At 43.3% G+C, this 26,989-nt stretch overlaps 1 protein-coding gene and 1 long non-coding RNA gene across 7 annotated transcripts in view; one reads left to right on the plus strand and one right to left on the minus strand.

Moving 5' to 3' along the window:
* GRID1 (glutamate ionotropic receptor delta type subunit 1) overlaps positions 1–26,989 on the minus strand; it is a 740,600-nt gene that overhangs the window by 576,050 nt on the left and 137,561 nt on the right. The window lies entirely within an intron of this gene.
* LOC308586490 lies at positions 11,848–20,388 on the plus strand. Its single transcript, XR_014007913.1, has 2 exons — positions 11,848–12,777; positions 18,873–20,388. It is a non-coding gene; the product is annotated as an uncharacterized lncRNA (long non-coding RNA).

Here is a 26,989-nt window from a genome sequence, read left to right on the forward strand (position 1 = left end):
TCTCACTGAGAGACTTTTGTGGGCAAGCTGAGAGTTTGTTTGGATCCTGGGTGAGAATCCGGAGGGTGTGACCAAAGGAAAATGAACTGATATCAATTTATAGATTACATATTAGTAACTTTGTATTACAGTAACCTTTTTCTATATAGCTGTGTATTTGTGCAATATTTTGTAATACATAGTGGAGTCCCTAAGACGGTTGGATGGCGTCTTGCACACCTCCTTCCAGCAGCTTCTGCAGCCAAACTACTGTCAAATGCATTGCTCTGCTTTCCTTTGGACCACATCAGCAAAGCCAATTGTCACCTGAGCAGCCCAGGAACCCCACATAGAGGGCCCAGGCTTGCACCCCGGAGAGGTCACTTTGGTGCTACTATAATGCAGCAAAAACAACAACATGGGAAGCAGCAGTTACAAGTTACAAGTCTCTGCCGCCATAGCAGGTGCTGTGTTTCTCCAGCGATTTGACTTCACCCCAGAGGCACACTTCATTGTCTCTCGAGACAGATGAACGCCAACAACAACAATAAAAGTATTGCCCTAATGTGGCTTTCAAAAATTATCCTTAAAGTTATTCACTTGGGTAGCCATAACAGGCTTCATCTGAGCTACCCAGGAGATAAACAACCTCTTGTTGGTTTGAAGCTTTAATCTCATCTTTGCAAAGTGCTCCCAACACCCTTTGCTTGGCGATTCTCTTTGCATAAATATTTGTTGCAAGAAACCAATCTTGACAGCTATAAATAAATCCCAGATTAATGATTCCTAAAACAGCTAAGGGAAAAACACCCTGCCTTTCGAGCATTTGTGGCAAACATGTCACGTACTCTTCCAAATTCTCACCCTCTGCCTTCTGCTCGCTGCACAGTAACGACAAGATTATTTGCAGCCCCTTGAATAAGATGATCCTCTTTTGTGCTGCCTAAACCAATAAACGATTTCTTGCTACCATTACAATCTTTTGTCATATTCCACAGTCATTAGCCAAAAGACAAAAGCAATACTAATTCATATAGTGATATGAGTGCCATAAATTAACGGAAAGAAATCCAAGGCCTCAAACTGACCCCAAGGAAATGTGAGAGGAGGGGGAGAGGAAGAGAGAAAGAAGAGGAAGAGGTGGTGTTATTGACAATTTTGGGGGCTTCCAGTATGCAAGCTTCAATTGCTCAAAGTATAATCGTTTTAGAAGTAGGACACACACAGTATCCACATTTGGAGGGATGAGTGCAAACTGGAGGCATTTTGACTTTTTAAACGTTCACCTCACATTGACCTCATGTTAGTTTACTTCTTTTGGATTTTTAATTCTTGGGAGGTAAAAGGGAAAATGCTGTTGTGCCTCCTTAACCAAGGTGAAAGAATGTATTGATTGCCAAAGACAACTCTGCCCTCCATTTCTGTCCTAAAACGTTTTCAAATACGTATGCAAGGAAGACGGACACACAGCTGCAAACGTTTGGGAACCCGAAGAAGGCCAGACCCTTTGAGTCAACCGTATAGGAAGATGTCAGGGAACTGACATCGGAGCGAGAGGCGAAGGGAAGGCTCTCAGATGATGCTGGCGAAGGACCCAGCAACCGGGGGAGAAACAGCTCAGTAGAGGGGGGAGCCAATCGGCGCAACACCAGGGATAAAGGGGGACAGACGGGGGAAGTGGAGAGAGGGCTCCAGGACTCTTCACTGGACATCAGTGAGGAGAGCCCAGGTCCTCCGCTACCCACGCCTTCCCTGCGCAGAAGACTCCCGCGCAGCGAGAGGAGGAGGAGACTGGGTGTCAAACAACTTTTATGCTGGAAGAGGTTCAAGAAACGCCCACTGACGGATTCTGCCAGTGACTGAGGCAGCCACCATGAGAAGGGGCTGTGCAGTCAGAAAGTTTTAACAAGGCAAATTAACCGAGAAAGGCACCAGTTTACGCACGAGTAACTCATACCCATTACAGAAGAAATCCTTGCTTTCGAAAGTGCCAGCACATGATGGTTGCTGAAATGTGGCTTCTTACGGATCAAGGCTAAGTATGGCAGAAGAGTCAGACTGGATCAGACAAAAGGCCCATCTCCTCCAGGACCCTGTTCTCACACTGGCCAACCAGATGCCTATGGGAAATCCATAAAGTAGGACCTGAATCTAGCAGCATTTTCCACACTTGTGATTCCCAGCAACTGATATCCGAAGGCATACTACTTCCGACAGATAACTGCAAGGCCTGTACTTGCTGATTTAGCATTTGAGGGTCAAACTACATCTGATGCTAAGTAAGAAATGGAAAGAGCAAATCAGGGAGGAGGAGCAGGCTCAGGACTGGAAGGCAGGGAAAGGGATTGTCAACTCTGTCCTCTAGCTGTGGCCCCAAAGAAAGAAAACACAGGAGCTGCTAGTTGCCTGAGTGCGGGGAGCTTCCATAGGTGCTAGCAGCAGCTTCCTTCTGAATGTAAATATCAATGGGAGGGTGCCTATCAAGATAGCAGTGGGGGAGGTCAAAATCCACTGTTGACCCCTGGAGTTTTGACACATACACACTGCTACTTGTGTGCAACTGAAAGACATGCATTGACGGTCTTATGTAGGTTGGGTCTAATTTCTGTGCTCGAATGGCTACAAGAATGCACCGACACAGATACTCAATATGTTGAAAGGTCAGACTGGGGTCCAACACATGCACATATGGAGGGTTGGGCCATCATCATTCAGAGCCCACCTTTTCTGTGAAGCCTTTCACACAACTCACTAGTCCCCATAACTTCCTACGGGGTGGGAAACCTCAGGCCCTGGACCTCTTGTCTAGTCTACCATCTCCTCTATTCCTGTGGCCCTAAGAGTGACATGGCAGAAGTGGTGGCTCCAAAAGTGGGTCAGGAATTGGTGTAGATGTCTAGGGTGGGGACACCTGGATCTGATGGCTCCCCAAGCATCCTGGCAGCATAAGACTGTGGGTGGTCAGGGGGTCCTGCTCCTCCTCTGAGACCCCAGTTCTAGGTATGGGTAGCACTGAACCCTAACACCATCTCTGCAACCCCCCCCCCTCACTCATCATCAAGAGCTCTTTGCTTTAACTCCCACCTTTTTATGCACAATAGATATATATTACAATTATTCCAGTTTCTTGAACTATTTTTTTTCTTTATTCCATGAAAATAAAGGGGTGGCCATGTTTCTAGAAGCACATCCATACATTTGGGGCTCCATTTCACTACAGTGACTGTTATTTCTAAAGAAATGCCACTCTCAGAGATATGATGAATTGGGAAACATACAGTCTAGACTTCAGTTTTTATTCTAGCTGTGGAGTGGTGGCTGGAGTTCCCAAGGGCAAATTCAGTTCTCTCAGGGGTATTGCAAAGGCTTCCAAGTTGGCAGCCCAGAGGCAGGAGATGTGGGTGTGGAGAGACCTTTTGTATGGGTGGGACGTCATGGCTTTGGTCCTCTGCCCCTGACTCGGTTCACAAACTGGCCCTTCAAGAAATCTAATTGCTACAGTGAGTCATGGGGAAACTTGGAATCATTAACAGTTGTCAGATTCTTCAGAAAATGTCAGAGCCAAGATGTGAACAACCAGAGTGTTGAATCCTTCTTTCACACCCAAGCTCCACAGATCTCCCTTCTCCAATAACTGCAAAGGTGACCTTGTAGAGGGGAGCAATCAGGTGAACCTGTCATAACTATTTCTCAAAGGAAGTTATATCTTAAGCAACTGAAACAGAAACCAATTTTCTCAGGAAGTATCCGGATTTCTTTATGACTTGTTTTGAAGAATGGCTGGTTGGCTTGTATTATCGATCAGCACTTTCCCTATATATATATATAGTGCAAACTACATGGAAGCCTGAATTCCAGGTGATGCCTATTTGTAAATCTGTTTGGAATCTATAAAGATCATTATAGCTTTCTTTAATATGATATGCATTCAGATCATCATTGCTACCACAATATGTTCCTCTAGGCCAAATAATGTTGAAAGACTCGTTAGTAACTTGTCAATAATTTCTTCTAACTGTACTCCCACTATTGATTTCCTAAAAAAAATTTTTGGGAACAAGTCTGTTGAAAACTTATCTTAGCCTGCCTCCCCTACCAAGATGTTTCCTGTTTTATATTCTGAGGGAGATGAGAAGAGCAAAGAAACTGGCAGAGCCCTGCTGCCAAAGAAATTGTGTGTTATTTTGAGTATATATGCAAGTTTCAGCCTTTCACACCTTTGCAGCACCTGTTCACACAACCTATTTTGTTGTTTTTATTTTGATTATATATATTGCGGTTTTTATGTTGATATTTTCTGTGAACTGCTCCGAGACCTCCGGGTATAGGGCGGTATATAAATTACAACAACAACAACAACAACAACAACAACAACAACAACAACAACAACAACAACAACAACAATTCTCTCCTCTCTGTCCATTCACTCTGCCAGTTTTCTTCTCAATCTGGTCTTCTTTCTTCACAACTCATCTGAGCCAGCCTATGTTTATTCATAATTTCTGAGACTCCTTTGCTTCTCTTGGTCTATAGCTCTTGTGGACATCTGTTTTGTCTATTCCCAAGTGCCTGGACCAGGGGTGGAGAACCATAGGCACAGAGGGTAAAGGTGGCCCCATAAGCATCTCTATATGACTCTGGACTCTCCCCAATGCCACACCATTCTCCAGTCACACCACCTCTGCTCAGGCTATGCCCTTCACCAGACCTATTTTTCACCTTTCATGAGTGGTTTTGCATGTGCTCCTGGTGATGCCTTTGCTTTTCTGGATGGGGGATTCAGAGGGTGGAAAATAGCTTACTGTAGAAAGGTAAAGTTCGCATTCATTGCACCATCCACTTTTTCTTTTGGTTCTGCCCAGCCCTGGTATGAAAAAAGATCCCCCTCTTCTTGGCCTAGACCCTTTTGACAGCTCTGCCCCACTCTAGAATCAGATGAGTTCTAGCAATGGCGGCCAGAAGGCCCCTCTGTGATTGTCTCAACTGCAATCCCCACCAGAAGCTTCATCATCACCACCACCACCTCAGCAACACACCCCTCCTGGAATCATAGAGTTAGAAGGGACCCCAAGGGACATCAAGTTCAACCCCCTGCGATGCAGGAATCTCAGCTAAAGCATCCATGACAGTTGGCCATCCAACCTCTCCTTAAAAACATCCAATGAAGGAGAGCCCACCACCTTCTGAGGGAGTTTGTTCCACTGTCAAACACCACTCACCATTCTTTCTGATGGAATCTCCTTGCTTGTCACTTGAACCCATTGGTATGGGTCCACAGCATGAGAAAACAAGCTTGCTCCATTTTCCATGTGACAACCCTTTAGCTATTTAATATGGCTATCATATCTCCTCTCCTTCTGTTAACCCTCACTAGAGATTATTTATTGAGAGGACCAAGTTTAAGAGGCCAATGTACGTTCCAGCACCCTTAGAATGTGCTTTCCTCTCGCATTTCTATTGCACATAATGCAAAACCGGCTATTTTAAAATTAAAAACATTTCTTCCTACTTTGAGTGCCCACTCATTCTTTGTGCTTTCTATACTTCACATTCCCCAATGGCCTTCAGCTACATTTCTTCACAGCCTCCTGTTGTTGTCTAAAGTGGGCACTAGCTCATCCCCCCGCTTTCAAGTAGTGTTTATCTTATGCTTTTATATGGCACTACACAGCCACGACATAATCAAATTACATGGTTGTCAGTTATACAGCTCTTTATTTTTCTTTTTACACTGACGCTTGTGCTCCAGCAGTACACCTCCTCATGGACATTACTAAACCAGCTCCATTTCTGCATATATATATTTTTAAAAAAAGATTTTTTAAAAGCTGATCAGAATATGCATCTTGAATTGGTATTCCACCACTACTCTCTGATCATTATAAGGATAGAGTCATTTCTTGGAAGTTGTTTAATGCATTTCTAATCCTGCTGTTTCATTTGATTCTGTATCCACTGGTTCTTCCTGGGCACTCTGCCAATGGAATTTATCCTCCTCCTGACAGTTGTTTTGAAGCTGGTGCTTAGGAGAGGTTCTTGATACAGTTCTGGAAAAGTTAGCTCGGGAAAAAAGAGAAAGGTTTGCACTGGGATAACTAGTTGCAAGAAAGGCTCAGTGCCATGGGTCTGCAGTGAAAGGTAAAGGTAAAGTTAAAGGACCCCTGGACAGTTAAATCCAGTCAAAGGCAACCATGGGGTTGCGGCACTCATTTCGCTTTCAGGGCGAGGGAGCTGGAGTTTGTCCACAGACAGCTTTCTGGGTCATGTGGCCAGCATGACTAAACCGCTTCTGGTGCAATGGAACACCATGACAGAAACCAGAGCGCACAGAAACACCATTTACCTTCCTGCTGCAGAGGTACCTATTTATCTACTTGCACTGGCATTCTTTCTGCCAAACTGCTTGGTTGGCAGAAGCAAGGACAGAGCAACGAGAGCTCGCTCCGTTGCACGGATTCGAACCACCAACCTTCCGATTGTCAAGCCCAAGAGGTTCAGTGGTTTAGACCAGTGTTTCCCAAACGTTTTTGGGCAACGGCACACCTGCTTACCGGAAAAAAATCTCGCGGCACACCACCATTAAAGCCCCGCCCCGTGACGTCAGCGCGCAGCGTCACGCCGGGAGGGACGCACAAAAGTGAACGTTTTTTCCCTCCCCCTTGCCGGGGTGGGAGGAGGCAGCAGAGCAAGGGCAGCTGAGGCGGCGGCGGCAGCTGAGGCGGCGGCGGCTGCGATAGCGGGCGGAGGAGGAGCCGTCGCCGGGAGTTGCTGCTGCTGCTGTTGCTGCTGCTGCCCGGACATGCCGGCCTCCTCCTCCTCCGCTGTCTCGCGCTCCTCCCTTTTGCGCGCGCTGCCCCGCCGCTCGGCACCACCACCGCGGAGCCGCCCCCGGCTCGACGCGGATCCTCGCCGCCGCCGCCTCTCGCCGCCGCCTCTCGCCCGCCTCCCTCCCACGGCACACCAGCCGGTGTCTCACGGCACACTAGTGTGCCGCAGAACACCGGTTGGGAAACACTGGTTTAGACCACAGCGCCACCTGCACCCATCAGTAGCCCACAGGTGCCAACCAGTTCCATCCTCTGCTCCTCAACTGGTGGCACTTGCAGTCCTAGGGGGTGGTTGGGCAGTTCAGTGAAATTGTGGGGCATTCACTGACTTCCTCTGCGCCATGGCAGGGAGGAAGGACTGTCACGCCCTATAAAAACTTCCCAACCAGTCTTGCTCACTGGCTGGATCAACAGGGAGATGGGCTCTTGCTAACCACAAACTGCATTCACCATGCCCTCCCTCTCTGCTCCTTTCCCCACTTTATCACTCCAGAGGAGCCAAATCTAACATAGCATGGGTTGCCAGAACCCAGGGCTGCATGGTGGGGGTTATACAGAGGGAAATGGATGGTGTACACATGCACATTCAACTGCTTAACAGCATCCATGTCACCTCGGAGATTGCAGCTGCAAAGATAAGAAAAGAGTCATTCTGTTGTCTGGAGAGTTTACTTCCTGGTTTGCACGGAGAAGCCGTTTTCAACAGAGCGCAGCCACAGAAGCACACATCTGTATTGAGACAACACTGGGTATTGAAACTTTGTACCCCTAATAATTTTGCGCCCAGGGCAACCACTCCCGCGGCCCCTACCAGGCTATGCCACTGACCATGTTCCAGCAGCAAATCAGGAAATACCCTGCATGCCTTAAACTCCTGCCAAATCTTCACTCATCCAGAGATGTTAACGATCAGGACAAATCCAATGCCATCCACCAAAGTTAAAGCAGAACTGTTAAAAAGGATCACACTTTTATTCAATGTGTTTATACAAAGGCAGATGTTTTGAGAAAGCGACACATTATTTCTTCTTCAAAGAGGATTCTTTAATACATCGAGTTTGCTATGTGTGAAAAGGCACCAGATAGGCAGCTGCCAGAATGGGGTGTTTATATATCCACACTGCCAGGCATTGGATATTGAGCCTCCCCATTTCGTCTGGCAGCACAGTGATGTAGCTAGAGGTGTGACGGTTGTTCAGCTACAATGACCACTGAAAACTATTGACTCCGCAACTGGGGCTAACTAAAGCCAGTGGCAAGGAGGCCCTTTGAGTCATGTAATTGGGCAAACCAATTCCCAGCAACAGCAGCCTATGGATGTCGTTAAGTTCTTTATTGGTTAAGGAAAAGGGTAGCCAAAGGTGCAATCCGGAGGCTATAGGCAGCTCATGACAGTCCTTGCTTCAGGCACCGCACTCGTATGTGCTGCCATCTGCACCGCAGCAGTGCCAGGAGCTGCTGCCAAGTGTAAAGTAAAACCTGTTCCTGTTGGCACTCGCTGCAGTACCAAAATTCTCTCGCGTTACACTCGCTGCATGCTAAGGCGCTGCTCAACAGAAGAGCGAAGGCATTGCAGAAGGGACAAAGGGTAAAAAAAAGAGTTAGAACACAGGTTGAGGGAATCTAGTGGTGATTATAATGAGCTTAGGGGAGAGTGACCTGGTGGCCCGATTCAGTCTGCAATCTCCATCTTGGATCAGAGTCTTAAAGCTGCAGTCATATTTGCACTGTATTCAGTTTTGGTTCTTCCTCACTGCTCCACCTCTCGTTTCGGGTCATATCTTGTCCAGTGAAGAGCTCTGGAGAAACCAAGAGCCTGCTGCTAACTTTGGCTAGTCTAATAAAAATACTGTGCATTTTGGACTCACCATCTGCCCCCCCCAAAAAAAAACCCTTTTCTGAAACAATACAGATATGCTAACAAATGCAACAACCCTGTGATACAGACTAGCAAAGCAATATAGTAAAAAGATATCTCTTTCCAACAAGGCATTTCCCAATGCATTATACTAAACCAGGGTGGGCAACTGGAACTAGCCAGGAGACTGGGCCTTTTTGACAGGTGGGTGGGGTGTATCCTAAATTAGGTCTTGCTATTTCAAAACATATTGAGGGGGCTGCTTACTTCTGTTCATTCAATCTGACAGCACCTTAGTAAGGACATTTGTATGACAAAAATATGTAATCATTGTTAAACTAAAAAATTGAAAAGCAATGTGATACTGATGGTACGAGCCACACAGCTAACCGCAAGTAATGCTCTTAAATATATATTATTTTTGGTTTTTAATTATGCACATTCACTACATCTGATGTAAATATATGCATTTATTCCATGTCCCACCTCATAGGCTCAAGATGACTTATGGTATTTCAATGCATATCATATATTAGTGCTAAAATAAAATACTATTCAAACTGCTAGAACAAGCTTCGGGATCTGTTTAAAGGAAGTTGTAAAAATCCCAACTTGCTGACAACATCTTTATGTGCTGCACAAAAAGTGAAGAAATTGCTTTTGAATAAATGATGGTAGTTTCATTTATTCACTTTTTTACAATATTCTAAAATGGTTCTCCTACTTATATCTCTACAGACACTGTATTGTATATCAACCACAAATTCTCCTTCTATTTAAATGTGTTCCATCTCATCCTGTATTAACTGAGCATGGGGCATCAATAGTTATGCTGAATTTAAAGGTTACACAGGGAGAATTTCACCTGTTTTATTCTTCCATTGCAGCACTACGCTTCTAGCTAATGCCTTTTTCTACACAGCTATAGTCTTCCCCAGCAATGAATCTACTTCAGCTGAGAATTTAAGGAACAAAATTATTTTTTTACACAAACTAGTGATGTCAAAGAAGTTCATATTTTTTAGGCTCAGAAGCACACGTCGCAGGAGATCATTCATGATGCTTGCCTTACCTACGTCAATTTCTTCACCATCTTGGATTTTAATTCAAGTCCCCCCCCAAAAAAATCCCCTCTTGCCCACTCAGATCTCACTGGTCCCCCAAACCGACACTCCCCTCCCTCCTTTATGCTACAGACTGAGCTGGAGAAATGGCAATGCTCTGAAGGTGACTGCTGCAAGAACACATCATTACAGTGGTACCTCTGGTTAAGAACTTAATTCGTTCTGAAGATCCGTTCTTAACCTGAAACTGTTCTTAACCTGAGATACCACTTTAGCTAATGGGGCCTCCCGCTGCCGCCACACCTCCGCCACACGATTTCTGTTCTCATCCTGAAGCAAAGTTCTTAACCTAAGGTACTATTTCTGGGTTAGTGGAGTCTGTAACCTGAAGCGTCTGTAACCTGAAGAGTCTGTAACCCGAGGTACCACTGTAAATGAAAAGGGATGGAAGGAAGTCTCTCACGTTGTCCTCGTTGGCTCTTGAGGGCAAAGATTTTACCTGCGATATCAGGGAACCGAGAGGAGGAGTGTAGAGGGGAAGGGGAGAGCAAGAGAACTGCGACCACTTCCATCTATAAAGAGGCTGGTGAAGTGAGTTTGGACCTAGGCTGGTGGAGGAAGGAGGTGGTTTGGGAGATGAAGTATGGTTAATGTGACTCCAATGTGTCTAAAAAATGTAGAGGTATCACCACAACAGACTGAAATTTATCATACCTGCTGCTGAAGACATTTTTATTACTAGAAAAAAGCCTACAAGTGGGGAATTTATACAAAGCCTAAGACATACATAAGGCTTAGCAGCGGTCCGCTCTCCAGCAAACAAACCTCCCTCAAGCCAGCAGATAATTGCCTGCTCTCAGAGGCTCAGAGCACCAACCAGTACACCAATCCCAATGTTCCTTTCACAGATTGTCTGATCATCAAGGCTCAGTGCTTTTGTGACATCACTCACCAGTACACCAATCCCAACGTTCCTTTCACAGATTGTCTGATCATCAAGGCTCAGTGCTTTTGTGACATCACCCACCAGTACACCAATCCCAACGTTCCTTTCACAGATTGTCTGACCATCAAGGCTCAGTGCTTTTGTGACATCACCAAGCAGTACACCATCCTTTTCAGGACCTAATATCTTCTTTGGATGGCTTACTCAGGGGCCACCAAGCCTCACTTTCAGGAGTGAGTGGCAACAAAGACCAGAAATGAAAAGTTCTAGTACCTCAACTTCCCACTTTGGCATTCGCCAAGAGCCCAGTTTGTGTTTAGACAGCAGGTAAAGCTTTTAAATGGTATTTGATTTTTAAAAGCCTTTTAATGATATTTGCTGTTGCAGATCAGATGCTTTATTGGCTTTAAGTTTTATTCCGTCGTTGCTTTTTCCTGTGAGTTGTTGGCTGCATCTAACGGTGAAGTAGGATATCGATATTGTAATAAATAAATCATTGCATCCTTTCCCCTTAATTGGAAATGATATTTAGTCAAAGTACTGTCTAGAAATAGGGAAGAGGCACCTGAATATAATTCCCTCTCTATGGCAGAGGGAAGAACTGTTATTTTTGGACTACAGTTCCTATAATTTCTTATCATTGGCTGGGGCTGATGGGAGTTGGGAGTCCAACAACACCTAGAGTCCAACAACCACCATGTTGGCTATGCCTAATCTAGGGGTTCGCCATACAATGGGGGACAAAATCAACAAAGAAAGCAGTCTGTCCATTATTCAAGAACGTACCACTGGACAAGTTACTGTAGTTATATGTTGTTCTTGTATTTACAAGAAAACCAATAAAAATTATTTGGATTTTAAAAAAACAAAGAATAAAAAAATTAAGAATGTATGTATGTTGCCAGATGCCCGTACAATTTCAAATGGAACATGTCAGGAAATAGCAAAGATAGGCTTTTGTTGAGTGAGTGTAAGAATAAAAGGAAAAGGACAGAGATATATGAGGCGAGACATGGATATCCAACCCAGTTCTTGTGGGTGCCTGAGCCCCACATTGGGTGAAATATTCCTGCATTGCAGGGATTGGACTAGATGACCCTCGTGGTCCCTACCAACTCTCTATGATTCTACATGAAGCAAGGACAAAGGAATTTGGGCAGGACCAGTTTAGGGATGTAAGAATGAAGGATTGATTAAAGAGAGGATGGGAGGGAGGGGGATTAGGCAATGGACAGAGACAAGTGTGGCAAGAAAATGAGACAGCAGAGGCCAAGGAAAAACTTGGTGGAGCACAGCCAGCAATCAACTGGAAACGGAAGTGAGATTTGTTGCTTATTCATTAGCTCTGCTAAAGTCCATCTTCGTAGCCCATTTTTCCTCACACATTACTGTCGTTTGATGAGTATCTTTTCTAGTACAGCAATTAAAAATAACAGCACCATGTACAAACACTGAGAGCAGAGGATTTCCTTTCCCAAGCCAAATGCTTATTTTCAAGCGTTCCTATATGCTGTGCAAGGCAATTTCCGTAACTACTTACCAAATGCCCAAACCTCAACAGCTAAAAATAATCATAAAGAGTGTGCGCCGTTTTGCTTAGGCTATCAGTAAAGTGTAATATCCCACCATGCCAGAGAGATATGGCTATACAAACTCAAAAATGCTGCAAAACTGCACAAAGTTTCTTATGGTCCAGATGCTACTGCATCCACGTGCTGTTTATCTCCAAATAATGCTTTTCAATTTGGCCTTGCCTAACTTGATGGATCTAATTCTCGGGGCTCCCAAATTCATTTTTACATTCCTCTTTGTTTAAGCAAAACTTATGCACTAGCCTGCCAGGAGAAGTGCATTATTCCCTCCCCTCCAAAAAAATAAAAAGCATTCTGAACAACTGTTGTTTGCTTCGGAGGGTAACAGCAAAGACAGCCCTTTGCATGTTATTTTACTTGTTAATTATCTACCCAGCATTGCCCACAGATTTAAGCGTACATACTGTGAAATGTGGAATTAATAATATACCAGGCTGTGTCGTATTAGTCACGTTACCCAGCACGGAACCTGTCTTGTGCTACAGTGTGTTTGGATCCATCGTGCTGAGAGGTACTGTACAATGAAACCATTCAAAAAAGGGGGAGTAACTTTCTCCCTATATAATATATGATGCTATTTTTCCTACAGCAATTTCAATAAGTAATGGTCCACGTTTAAAAAAAAGGTAGAGATTAAACACAATGGGCAGTCCATATGAAGGAAGGCAAGGAGAGGAAGTAGGGAGTGATATTCGAACCACTATTCACCAATAGTAGACCGGTTCAGTCTGATCTGAACAGTGGATCTCATCCACGATTGCACTGGCCACTCCAGTGCAAGAAAACATAAGCGACAAATATAATTTATAAACGAAATAAGAATACATTCAAAACCAGCATTCTATGATTCTTTATAGAATCACAGAGTTGGAAAGGGACCACAAGGATCATCTAGGTCAACCCCCTGCAATGCAGGAATCTTTTGCCCAACGTGGGGCTTGAACCCATGAGCCTGAGAGTAATAATCTAATGCTCTACCAACTGAGCTATCCAGCAGCTATATGTGTATGTGTGTGCAAACGCATGCCTCTCTGAACAGACCTCAAGCAGGGTTGTATAGCATCTTCAGCAGCCCTGGGACTGCACTGGACAAAACAGCAACAAGAAGAAACAGTTTGACGTTCTAACAGTGCGAGAGATTTCAAAGGCATGTTCCGATCAAGATAAAGCTCGCAGTTCCTTGCAACCATTCCCTGCTTCATCCCATAACAATATCAAGAACCCACAGAAATATGTAAGTACTGAAAACATTGAGGCCTCCACCAGACTCCTGTGGAGCAGCTCCTCTGCCTCCTCTTCCAAACTGACGTCTGGAATTTTCGCAGAACAGGTTAGTGAGTACACTTCACTACTGTAAAGAAAAGGGAAGAAGTGGTCAGCTGATAGACCCTCTGCTGGTTTTGAAAATATTCTCCTTTTAATCATGAGGATAACAGCATGGGTTTACAATATCATAAAAAGGTAAAGGGACCATTAGGTCCAGGCGCGGACGACTCTGGGGTTGCGGCGCTCATCTCGCTTTACAGCCCGAGGGAGCTGGCGTACAGCTTCCAGGTCATGTGGCTAGCATGACTAAAGCACTTCAGGAAAACCAGAGCAGCACACGGAAACGCTGTTTACCTTCCCGCAGGAGTGGTACCTATTTATCTACTTGCACTTTGTGCTTTCGAGCTGCTAGGTTGGCAGGAGCAGGGACCCAGCAATGGGAGCTCACCCTGTTGTGGGGATTCAAACCACCGACCTTATGATTGGCAAGCCCTAGGCTCTGTGGTTTAACCCACAGCGCCACCCATTTCCCTTGTTTGCAATATCGTACATTTCCCTTTATCAGAAATTTTTTGAAAGACCAAAACAGAAAGATATTGGTCATGTTGACTACAAGAGAAGAACACTGGAAGGTGACTGGAGCTGTAGCTACCATGGCCCTGTGATTTAAGGAAACAAGAGTGATGGAAGTGACTTAATGGCTTGGCTAGAACTTACAAACGATACATGCCGGTGGCCCAAAATGGCAACTGCTTGAGTTGCCTCTCTCCTCTTCCATAGTCAACCTAGAGTCTTTCAGATGTTCTTGGCTCACAACTGCCATCAGTCCCAGCCTGCAATGCCAATGACCAGGAATTGTGGGAATTATGGTTCAGCAACATCTGGGGGCACCACATTGTATACCCCTGATCTACACAAGATGATTCCCTGGACAGGGAGCGGGTGCACAACAAAGTCCCACCCCAAAGTCTCTGTGCACATTGCTACGCACGCTCAGCCCCCATCCACCCCTGCAATGAGCAGCAAAGGTGATTTGCTAAAGAAGTGACTTGCTGAAGACTACACAGTGAGAACCCATGTCACCTTGGTCCAAAACCAGCATTCCACTCACCAGAGTTAATCCAACTGTATAGATTTAGTTCCTGATGCTGCAAGATCCAACCCATAGGCCATGGTTCTGTGGACATAGGCCCAATGAAGGGTGGCCAAATCAATTTATTCCCAGTCTGTGTCCATTTCACAAGTGTTCACCCACCAGTCCGTCCCATCCCAGTTCTGCATTAACCTTGAATTTTTACTTCAAAAATTCTGCAGGAAAATTCATATTTTAAAACATTTGCTCAGCATCTTCTCTCAAAATTTGCATTTTGAAATGTATTTGTACTCATTTCAAACACTGGAACATCTGGGAAGTGCAAAAGCTAGTGGTTAAGTCAATTTCTGATCGGTGCATTGGTGCAGATGAGGTCAATTCATAAAGGAATCTGCAAAGCTCAAATTTGTTGGTCCAGCTCAATGGCCAGTGATAGCAGTACACATTTGTTATAAAGGAGATTCAGCATTGCAAGACCAATTTATATCTCAAAGTGACAAATTAATGCAAACAACACAACCAGTCCCATTGTTCCCTCTCTCATTTGCATGATAGATTTCTAATTATTTGACTGCAGCTATGAATGCAGGACTGACTTCTGGATTGGGCTTTGTAGTAACACACACACACACACACACACACACACACACACACCACTGTTTAGCATGTGGCTCTTGCTAAAGCAGCAACAGATCCATGCAAAAAAGTTTATTTATTCCATGGGCATATTCTCTGTATCTGGACTGAGGTGTTGGGCTCCTTGAAGCTTATTCTGCTTGTTGACATTGTACTGTACCAGTTCCTTGCAATAGAGGAAATGGCAGGCTAATGCCCAGCAATAAGACAGAAAGATCTATGTTGCAATCACAGTGCTGCAGTACTATGCTTTAGGAAAAAAGAGAGAGAAAAGATGTAAAGCAAAAAACAAAAAAAACCCAAACTAATCTTCAAAGCAAATGAAGCATCCAAAAATGAAATCCATGAGCCCATTTTCACTGCTGTTGGAAGCTCATTCCAGTTCCCATGTATTGCTCCTGAAGGACACCCACGTTGAAAGCAACAAATGGCAAAGCACCCTATTACAAATATTGCACCAATAAAAGGCATTTTGTGCAACTATTTTCAACATTAGAGCAAGTTACTATGGCAATGTATTAAAATCTGCTGAAGTGCTTCCACCATATTATTATTCTGCATAATGAATATTACCTTGATAAATATTTAAACTTACTTAATCATTTTTAATTGCTGATTTTCCCCCACTGGCATATACTAACAGCATTCATCGCCAGTTCAGAAGAATTCCCATTCAGACTAGGCTAACCCGGCAAAGAGTTCTCAAAGGGATCACCCTTGTACTAGATAAATAAATAAATAAATAAATAAATAAACAAATGCTCCTTATTCCATTCAGGATGCAGTCCAGGATCTTTGAAATTCAAGCTTAAAAAACAAACCACTGATCAAGTACAAGTGACCAAAATAAGCAAACATACATGGTCCCTGAAACCACTACCTTTGAACCAGTTCACCCAATCTACACTGCAATCAACCATAAAAGCAATTATTATGATCATGTTGTTGTTTGAAATGATATTATTAGAGTGACCAACCAGCCAAGGTTTTACCAGTCCAATCTGTTCTGTCAGATAACCTTTAGGGTCTGGAAATCCACTAAACTGCAAACTGCAGAGAAGTTTTTAATGTTTGATTCTATTTTTAATATTCTGTTGGAAGCCGCACAGAGTGGCTTGGGAAACCCAGCCAGATGAGCGGGGTTTAAATTATTATTATTATTATTATTATTATTATTATTATTATTATTATTATTTACCTGCCCATGAGCAAGAATATTCTGTCAAGTGTCAACCTGTTCATTCCTGGCTCCATCTCTAGTCCATTTGATTTCCTCAAGCTTCACCTTCAAACCCTATCCCTGCCCGGGCTGGGTAGCGCTTCTGAAATCCAAAGATGTCAATACTCTCATAGGTTGGCTTGTACAGCCAGAACCCACTTTTTGTGTGACCATGTTGTTCATCCCTGCATTCCACAAAGCCTTCTGGACCCATCCTCCAGAAAGCTCATTGGTCTTCTGCAGCGTGACCTACCTATTAATCCTTGGTTATTATTCAACTATTCTATTTTATTATTTAGTGATACACTTTAATAAGGCATCCTTTCCAATGAGATGAGCATGCATGACGGCTTCAGTGAGCAAGGCGTCAGTTACCCACACTGACTGAGCTTGAATAGTAATGTACGTGATGCTACACTTTCCTTCCCTTTTTATTACTTTTAACAGAGAGGAGGGGGAGTGGAAATGCACACTGCCAGCATATGAATGAACAGCGGAACATTTTGTCTACAATGTGAACAATGCATCTCTCTGAATACAAGACACACTTGAGCCCTTTGTGATCTATTTATCGCATGGGCTGCTACAGGAGAGGTCATGGCAAAGTCATTTCCTTCCTGTCTTGCAGAATGTGCCACAGGCAATTTTGCATGTGTGTTTTTTAATAAAAATAAAAATTAAAAAGGGGAAGGGGAAGGGAGGGAGGGAGGGAGGGAGGGAGGGAGGAAGGAAGGAAGGAAGGAAGGAAGGAAGGAAGGAAGGAAGGAAGGAAGGAAGGAGGAAACCTTAGACTGTCCTAAGGGGCAGCTGGTATAATAAGCCGACAAACTATGTCTGAATCTTCCAGTCATGCTGCAATGATTTCAGATGCTTCACAACACTGACAAAATTTACTGGTAGTGACAGATTCACTATGTTCAATTCGAAGTCGTAAATTCCTGCAAAAATAGTGCTCTCCAGGTAAGGCAAAGCAAAAGTTATCAAGGCGCTCCCAGCATTCTGAACAGGAGGAAAGCAAGAAAGGTGCCAGAGCCAGATATGGGCTCCCCTTGGTCAATTTGCTGCTCAATACCAACATCTCCATTCACCCACTCGCCTCTCCCTTTCTGAAATCCTGGACAGTTGCTGCAAGGATGTGTAGAAAGTACAGAGACTGAATGCTCTGACTTGGTCAAAGGCAGCTTCTGATGTACTACTTGCTTCAATGCTTCCCAATCCAGAAGCATAATTTTCTTATGGTTGTTTACACTTCATAAAAGTTCACCATTTCCCCAGCATGGCTTACTGGGGATGAATGAATGGCTGAAAATTACTCCCGCCATGTTGGCAAAGGAACCAGCCATATAATGAAATCCGGGAGAGGCAGTATGGTAAGAGTCATGTCCTGTTTTTTTTCCTACATGTGCAAGGGTTGCTGTTTACCTTTTGTTTGCTCACACTTCATGTCTTTATTCAGACTTTAAATGGTCACACCCATCAACATGAAAGTTCTCAATTTTTATTAACTCTCAAAAATGCTCTTTATGTCGCTGCATCTCTGTGATTTTTACATCTGAACCTTTTTGTGGGCTGTGTCACTTGACTCTCCCCCCCCCTCTCATTCTAACTGCTGAGTGTGTCTGTCAATTACATACACTAAAGCCCTCGTGTAGGTAGCTCTAATGTAAAACTTCCATGGCTGTGGCTATTTGCCTTGAGGCCAAGAGTGCCTCTGAACCCTAAGCAGGGCAGGACCCAGCCCTATCCAGACAAGAGATTTTCACTCGGCAGTTCAGAATCTTTCTGTTATTTCCCTTGCATATATATTGGTAATAATAGAAGGTGCCATTCCTGACAGACAGGAATTACGATGTTTCCTATCCACAAATGATAAGCTAAAAGATCAAACTCCCAGGACAAGTTTCCTAATGTCATTTGTCTATGTTGCCCAACTACTGGCTTGTCAAAATCCTATAAAATAGTACGCAGTAGTTTAGCTCCCTCGCTTCCCTGCTCAGTTTTTGCTCTTTCTTGTTTGTATATTCACAGAAGAACTGACTTATTGAGTTGGCTGGTATTGAATAGTTATTTATCAGTGGCCAGAAATGTGTTGGAAATAAAGATAAATTTATTGAAGGGGAGCCCAGTCAGACAATAAATACACTGCACCTCTAAGAATAATAACACATCTCTCAATTAACACTAGTATTAAGATTAGGGGCAGACTCAAGTAGTAAAGCTTCTCCTGGGTTGCACCACTTCAGGCTGGTGATGACAGTGTGGTGTGTTAGAATGCCCACCATGGTAAGGAGAAGAAAAAAGAAACCATCCCTACAAACGGGGGGGGGGGGGTGTCCTAAGAAGCAGAAGGCCACACTGAATCTGTCTCTCCATTTTGTTCATTTTCTTTTAGATCTATAGACCAGGGATGGAGAACCTTCTGGCCTTCCAACTCCAACTCCCATCAGCCCCAGCCAACATGGCTAATGGCCAGGGATTATGTGGGTTGTAGTCTACAGGAGGATTTGGTGATGCCACCTTCCTGTTTCTGCTTGAAGTAGTAGAATCCAGAAGCAGCTTCTTCACTTGATTCTTCTAAATGTATTAAACATCCTTGAATAATAAATTTTTGATCCCATTCCTTCTGAGAATAAGAGATTCACACTTCCAAAGGTTCATCTTCCGAGAGGTAAATCCAGCTTAACTGACACAGGAAGTACAATGCGACACAACCAGAAACTGAGCCATGCATTTATTCATGAGATTAACAGCAGAAGGCAAAGCTTAGCATAGAAAAAAACAAGAGAGTGCAAAGAAACTGATTATCAAGGAAGTCCAGACACAAGTGTCTCCCTCCTAAATTCCTAGAATACCGATATGAGCAAAGAGGCAAGATTATATATCCTTACAATTTTGTGGCCAGTCACCCCGTCACTCCCTTTTCATCTACAGCATCAGCATATACTGTACACAAATGCATTCCTAAGCCTACTTAGAAGTAATTCCCAATGAAATCAAGCAACTCTCCTGCATTTTGCTGATCTTCTCCAATTCTCATTGCTTACTCTCTCTTTTTTTGGCAAAGAAAGAAAGAAAGCCATTCTGAAACAGGTGCAGGTTGTTGAATTTGATAATACAAGTGCAACTGCCCAAAACATTTTGACAGAATATCTTCTTTGAGGAAGAACCTTCCCAAAACCAGAGAACATTCAAACTCGTACCTGCAGAGTACTGATGGTCACAGGGGTGCGTCCGTAGCATGGACAAGATGAGTGGATGGTTAACTACTGGGCAGGGAGTATATAGCTCAGTGGTAGGGCACTTGATCTGCATCTAGAAGACTCCAGGTTCATCTCTGGTTTCAGAAAGCGGTGATGTGAAAGATCTCTTCCTGAGCCCCTGGAGAAAGGCTTCATAAACAAAGAGGCTCGCTTGGTGCGAGGCCAGTTTCCTAACTGCCAGGTTAACTGAATTAATAAATATTGTAAGGAATTAGAGAATGTGGCTAGTCAATGATCTGTTCCAGCAAATATGGAACCTGAGTGCTGAATGGAGTGAAGTCATTCCGTTCTGGAAAATGTGTTACAGACAACATGATAATACAGATAATGAAGATAATGCAGGTAGCCTTTCTTTGTGTGCCCCCACCAGAAGGCCTTTTCAGTGGAATGTTCTCCTCAGGCATGCTTGGCATCTTTTTTCTATTTTTAGGCACCAGGCAATGGCTTTCCTCTTTACTTGGCCCTTAATTTTAAAGGTGGCCTTGTGGCCTCTTTTAGTGGGGTACAATCAATAACACTCTCTCCTGAAAGCAGTGGTGGGTGTATATTAAATTTATGTCAGAGAATGGCAACTTGGTTGTATTCTTTTCTTCCTACCCCTGCTTTCTGATGTTTATTACAATGTAATTAAAATATTTTTAAAACAAATCAATAGTTTGTTGTCTGTGTTTTCAGACACAGTTTCCAGTTACTAGAGCTAAATTTCCGTATTCCTTATACAAGAAACCCCAGCACACAATATTATGAAACATTTGTAACATAGACATTAAAAAGCAGGCTCAAGAGCCAAGCCGCCTTCTCTGCTTCAAAGAACCCATTGAAATGGTAGCATTTTAAAACTCTCTGCTGACTTGAGCTGGATTTGAACCAGCAATCGGAAGGGCAAGAGGCTCTAATTCCTTGTCCCTTAAGGTATGGTTCTCCCTCACAGCTTGTAAAAACCAAATACAGAAACTCAGTCAAATGAAGCATTTCATGTCTCGGTGTTGACAGAAAAACAACAAGCTTGCAAATCCAGGTCCCTTTGCCATGTCTACAACTTGTAACAATTCAATTGTCTCACCAACAATACTCCATCTCCAAGGAGGTGATATTTAAGCTTTTGCACACAGCTTGCTCTCGTTGCATTAAAAGCTGTGCGATACAGCCCTGGCTCATTGCACAGAGGCCAGTGCAAAGGCAGAAGCATGTAAGTAATATAATGCTGCCAGTGAAATTTCTCATGTTTGAAAGGAGCTCGTCAAGTATCTTATGTAATTGGAAAATAGGCAGCTGCTCCATCCAGCCTAGTAGTGTCTACACGGACTGGCAGTGACTCTCCAAGACTTCAGACCGGGTCAATTCCCAGCCCTACCTAGAGACATTGGGGGGTAGAACCAGAAACCTTCTACATGTAAATAAGATGCTCTACCACTGAGTTATGGCCCTTCCTCAAGTATGAGACTAAATCAAATAGTCATCATACTCACAGAAAAATATATACTCTCAACAAAGTGATAAATGCTTTGTTGTTGTTGTTTAGTCGTTTAGTTGTGTCCGACTCTTCGTGACCCCATGGACCAGAGCACGCCAGGCACTTCTGTCTTCCACTGCCTCCCACAGTTTGGTCAAACTCATGCTAGTAGCTTCAAGAACACTATCCAACCATCTCATCCTCTGTCGTCCCCTTCTCCTTGTGCCCTCCATCTTTCCCAACATCAGGGTCTTCCAGGGAGTCTTCTCTTCTCATGAGGTGGCCAAAGTATTGGAGCCTCAGCTTCAGGATCTGTCCTTCCAGTGAGCACTCAGGGCTGATTTTCTTAAGAATGGAGAGGTTTGATCTTCTTGCAGTCCATGGGACTCTCAAGAGTCTCCTCCAGCACCATAATTCAAAAGCATCAGTTCTTCGGCGATCAGCCTTCTTGATGGTCCAGCTCTCACTTCCATACATCACTACTGAGAAAACCATAGCTTTTACTATATGGACCTTTGTTGGCAAGGTGATGCCTCTGCTTTTTAAGATGCTGTCTAGGTTTGTCATTGCTTTTCTCCCAAGAAGCAGGCGTCTTTTAATTTCATGGCTGCTGTCAACATCTGCAGTAATCATGGAGCCCAAGAAATGCTTGGCAATAAGCAAATTGTCTAATTAATAAAAAATAAATGCAATAATAAGCAGCAGCAATTTGTGCTATCTTTTCAGTACCTTTCTCCTGTTACTCTCAGCTGTGACTTACTCAAATAGGATCCCGTCTACCTGAACACCCAAATATCCAGGGATAAGAAATATCTCTAAGGAACAACTTGAATTCTTTCGTAGGTTTCCACATCCCACAAGTGTGTCCACTACTGGCAATGACTTGCTGGCAAAAGCATGCAAATGCTACATTAATATGGTTCCATCCATCCTAATATTCAGTCTGGAATGAGGACAGTTGAGATGTTGCTGTGGATTCCCACCCCCACCCACAAGTACAATGGGAAACTCTAATCTTGGAGGGAAATCATTAACAAAACTTTTAAAAAGAAAGAGAGCAGCCCCTGTAGTGTGGACTATCAAGAAAAGAACTGCAGTGCTCCCCAAGGATAGTGTCAATCAAAATATTAGTTGAAATATACAAAAAAAGAAAGACAAACAAGGAAGGCATTTTTTCAATGTAAGGAAAAAGGGAAAGGGGGAGAATATTGAGTCATTTCAGCTCTTTTATCAGCTCTTTTATCATCTTTTTATTATAAAAGATGAAAATCTTTTATAATAATGGTTTCAACAAAACAGAGATGGGAATGGAGGAAGGGGAGGTAGTGAAACTCCAATGCCAATCCCATGCAATTTTTTTTTATCACGACTAACTCTAAATATCTGAAGAAGTGTGCATGCACATAAAAGCTCATACCAATAACAAACTTAGTTGGTCTCTAAGGTGCTACTGGAAGGAATTTTGTTTGTTTGTTTTGACTACAGCAGACCAATATGGCTACCTACCTGTAACTACATCTAAATATCCTGCATTCTAATAAATACGTAAATAAAAAATCAAGTGTACAATTGCAAAATATGGGTCAAGCTCCTGTTCTCCAGTTCTGAATATTTGTGAGGCAATGTGCCAGTAAAAAGAATTAAAGAACAGTGAAATGTTTCAGGGAATTATGTCCTGGAATGAAAATGGCAAGACATCCAAACTTCTACCTTTACTAAAGAGCCAAGAAACATGGTACAATATTTATTAATTTATCAAATGCAGCTCAGATCGCTTATCATTTAATCACAGGCCTAAAGGCCTTAGAAACTCCAAGCTGAACTTTCACCAGCGGGCTTAGCAGCCAACTAAACAGGCTTATTCTACCAATGCAACTTATTACAACATTTGTCCTTCGTTAGTTTACATTGCATATGGACCCCAGCCCAATATCTATTAAACTTAACTTAACAGGTTCTCAGTATGCCCCAAATAAAAAGAGGTACTATACTTTTACAGGATGTTTACCACAGGGATCAAAGCTAAAGAGGTTAATTATCCTTGCTCTCTGTAAAAGCTCTACGAATTGATTCAAAACTGAATCAGTGCCAGCGTCTTTGAAAAGTCCTCTGAGGCATTCAGGAATTCTTCTGAGGCTTGGCAAAGGGGCTTGTTGGGGGGGGGGAATGCCTATATAAAGGTGCCCCCTACTTACATGGGGTTACATTCTAGGTCCACGCATGCATAAGTGAAATTGCTTAAAGTGGGAAGCACCCTCCAAAAAGCCTCCAAAAAGCCTTGAATGCGTATTTCCCCCTGCTCTCCAGCTCTCTCTCCCACTCCCTCTCAAATCCAGAACCAGATATCTAGAGTTGAAGCTCTGGGGCCAGCTGGAGACTAGAGGACATGTGGGAGAGCTGCTGCTGCTGCTGCTGCTGCTGCGCTATTTCGTAAACCAGCTGTTAGGCGGGGAGGCAGAGCAGCCTAAACAAAGCCCCACTGATCCTCTAGTCTCTTTGGGGCTTCCTCTGACCTCACTGATGCACCCTACAGGCTCCAGGGAGGGTCTCCTCGCGAGCCACAAGGATTCTCCAGCTGTCTCCCACCATTTCCTGGTATGATTTTCTTTATTCATTTATCTCCTGCAGTCGCATGCAAGTAGAATGCCAATAGATGCAGATGTATAGCTATCCCCTCCAACAACCATGTAAGAATTAAAGGAGATATTTAATTTGTTTAAATAAAGTTACAATATGACCTAAAAAATTAAATAAGAATAGCTCTGCTGGATCCAGCTGGTGGCCCATCTAGTCCAGTATCCTGTTGGCCAACCAGATGCCCAGGGGAAGCCAGCAAGACCAAACCTGAGAACAAGAGCACTCTCCTCTCCTCTCCTCTCCTCTCCTCTCCTCTCCTCTCCTCTCCACCGACTGGTATTTTGAAGCATTCTGCCATGGAGGCAAAGTATAATCATTGTGCCTAGTGTTATATATACTGAAAGAAAACTATCTTAAAATGCAACATAGATGGTATTTAACACCTGAAAGAATAGCAAAAATGAATAAAAACTGTGGCGATATCTGCTGGCGATGCAACATGGGAAAAGGTACTATGATACATATATGGTGGAATTGTTTAAACATCAAACAATTTTGGGAAATAATATATAATGAAATGAAAAAAATGTTTAGATACTCATTTAGGAAAACACCAGAAGGTTTTCTATTGGGAATAGTACCAGGAAGCCTAAAGGAAGAAGATAAGACCTTATATTTATACGCAACAGTAGCAGCAAGGCTATTGATTGCAAAAAACTGGAAAAGTGGTATAATACCGACAAAAACAGAGTGGCTTGCCAAATTATTGGAGTATTACAATATATCCAAAACAATGGAAGAAATTGGAAGGATTTCAAAAGAAAAGATAGATAGGGACTGGAAGGTGTTTAAAAGATACTTGCAAAATCATATCGAAAAATCAGAACTCCTATTAGAATAAACAAGTTCCGTTTCAAATACTGAAATATCAAATAAGATGGAAAACAATGTGTAATAGAAAAAGAAGTATGAAATTAGGGTAAAGGTGTGTGAAAGAAAGTAATAGAAGTGGAAAGAAATTGTAATTGAGTAGATTGGAAGTCAAACACAAAGGTGGGGTGAAGGGTTGGTGGATGGTGATGGGGAAAGGAACTATTTGTGGGATTGAGTGTAAATATGTTTGAACATTTTTAAGGATTGTATGAAATGTGTGTTTGTATGCTTGTATATGTGTATTAATGATGAATTTAAATTAAATAAATAAATAATAATAATAATAAAAAATTCCTTCCAGTAGCACCTTAGAGACCAACTAAGTTTGTGATTGGTATGAGCTTTCGTGTGCATGCACACTTCTTCAGATATTATTTTGTTTCGACTACGGCAGACCAACACGGCTACCTACCTCTCTTTTAAATCACTGATGCAGCTGGTTAGGCATGGAACCTACTCCATCTCCACTGCTAGGAATGTTGAAAGCTGCCTTACACCACGTCAGATTATTTGTTCTTCTAACCCAGACACAGCAGTGCCTACTTTGACTGGCAGTGGCTCAGGAGTTTCTCAGGAGTTTCAGGCAAAGGTCCCTCCCATCACTTGCAACCAGATTTTGTAACTAGAAATGGCAGGAATTCAACCTGGAGGTATTCTGCAGGCAATGCATGTGCTCCAACACTGTTACAGTCATTGCTGAGCACCACTACAGACTGGCTGCCAAGGAGGAAAGAGACCAGCCTTGTTACCTGAGAGTGGTGGCAGCTGTGGCAGGTGGTAGTTCAATCCAACATGCCATACAACAGCTGCATACTAACTTGATTCTGATTCTTCCTTGGTGACAATCTCACATCTCCCAGAGATAAGAATGTGCAGGTCCTCCTCCTACTTGGCTGCTGTGGAGTGACCAAGTACCATCTCAGGCTTCACAACATACCAGCTGGGTCATTAGATTTAAAAGAATTCACAGTTTCTTGATCATCACTCAGATGGAAGGGTGCTATTTATGGATGGGGAGAGCCCACACTATCTGAAAGCCAATGGGCAGAGCTGACTCGACTATGGCAGGACAGGAAGAAGACCTAGGGAAGCAGCTCTTGTACCACTGCAGAAACATACAAAGTGGTCCCAGGAGCACCCAAACTCTCTGAAATCATCATACAATTTACATTACCTGGGACAAGCTTACAGCACTTTCCTTTCTTTTTTAAAAAACCTCAGTGTAGCTCAGCACTGCATGTTTAACTTGGTGGGAATACACCAAGGTTGGCTCCTGGCACAGTGATATATTTGACTGAATGAGTCTTGACAGACCACCCCCACCTCCCTAGTTTCAATTCTGCTAAAAGTATAATAATGAGAAATGGAAGCAGAGACCCAATTAGAAAGAGCTGTCTGGGACACAGATCGATATAATGTATGTGTGCCAAATGGCAATGGGGGGGGAGGGGAGAGAGAATGGATAGCTGAGGGGGGTTTTCCCCCCTTCTCCAACCAAGGGCGTAAAATTCCAGCTAGATAACCATTTTATATTGTCACATAAGCAGAAGATCCATTGGAGAAGAAATGAATAATTTTTTTGAATGAGGCTCGGGTGTACATTGAAGAAATGCATCTCTTTCCAAAGTTTGACACAGAGAAAAGAGAAACATGTGGGCTTGCAGATATTGTTTGACCCCAGCTTCCATCTGCCTCAGCTAGAATGGTCAGTGGTCAGGGATAATGCAATCTAACAGTATTTGAAGAGCCCGAGGTTCCTTGCTACAGAGAGAAAGCATGGAGAAAAGGACAGTGGGTGAAGTATGGCTGAGCGAACTTTTTGCAGTATCAGTTAAACGCTTTCCAAATGTGCCCCCTAACATGCATTAGTGACAGGGATGCCAGGTTTCCAGCAGGTGAAAACCTTTACAACTGGAACTTTAAATCATATTATCAGCCCACATGTTTTCTGTACTGCTCTACAGCATCTGTCTTTTAGCCTTTGCAGGGGTCAAGGACATTGATGATAGCACCCTGGTGTTCCATCCAGCTGAGGGAGAGCAATATGATAATATCACCCCAGCATTCCTCCAGTCCTGGCCAATGAGCATAACTGTGGCTCTGCATGCTGCGACTGCCAACCTTAAAAAGACAAGATAGTCAGCACCATGGAGAGCACCACATCCACAGCCATCTTTCAGGCAAAAAGGAAATCGTGATAGAAATGGAAACAAAAGCTGCTTCCAAAAATTACCCCTTGCCAAACTTCAGTGTGAAATATTCACTAGAAGAAGTTCACATTTGCCA

This window comes from Podarcis bocagei (assembly GCF_964188305.1).
Source record: "Podarcis bocagei genome assembly, chromosome: 4".
Lineage (NCBI taxonomy): Eukaryota > Metazoa > Chordata > Lepidosauria > Squamata > Lacertidae > Podarcis > Podarcis bocagei.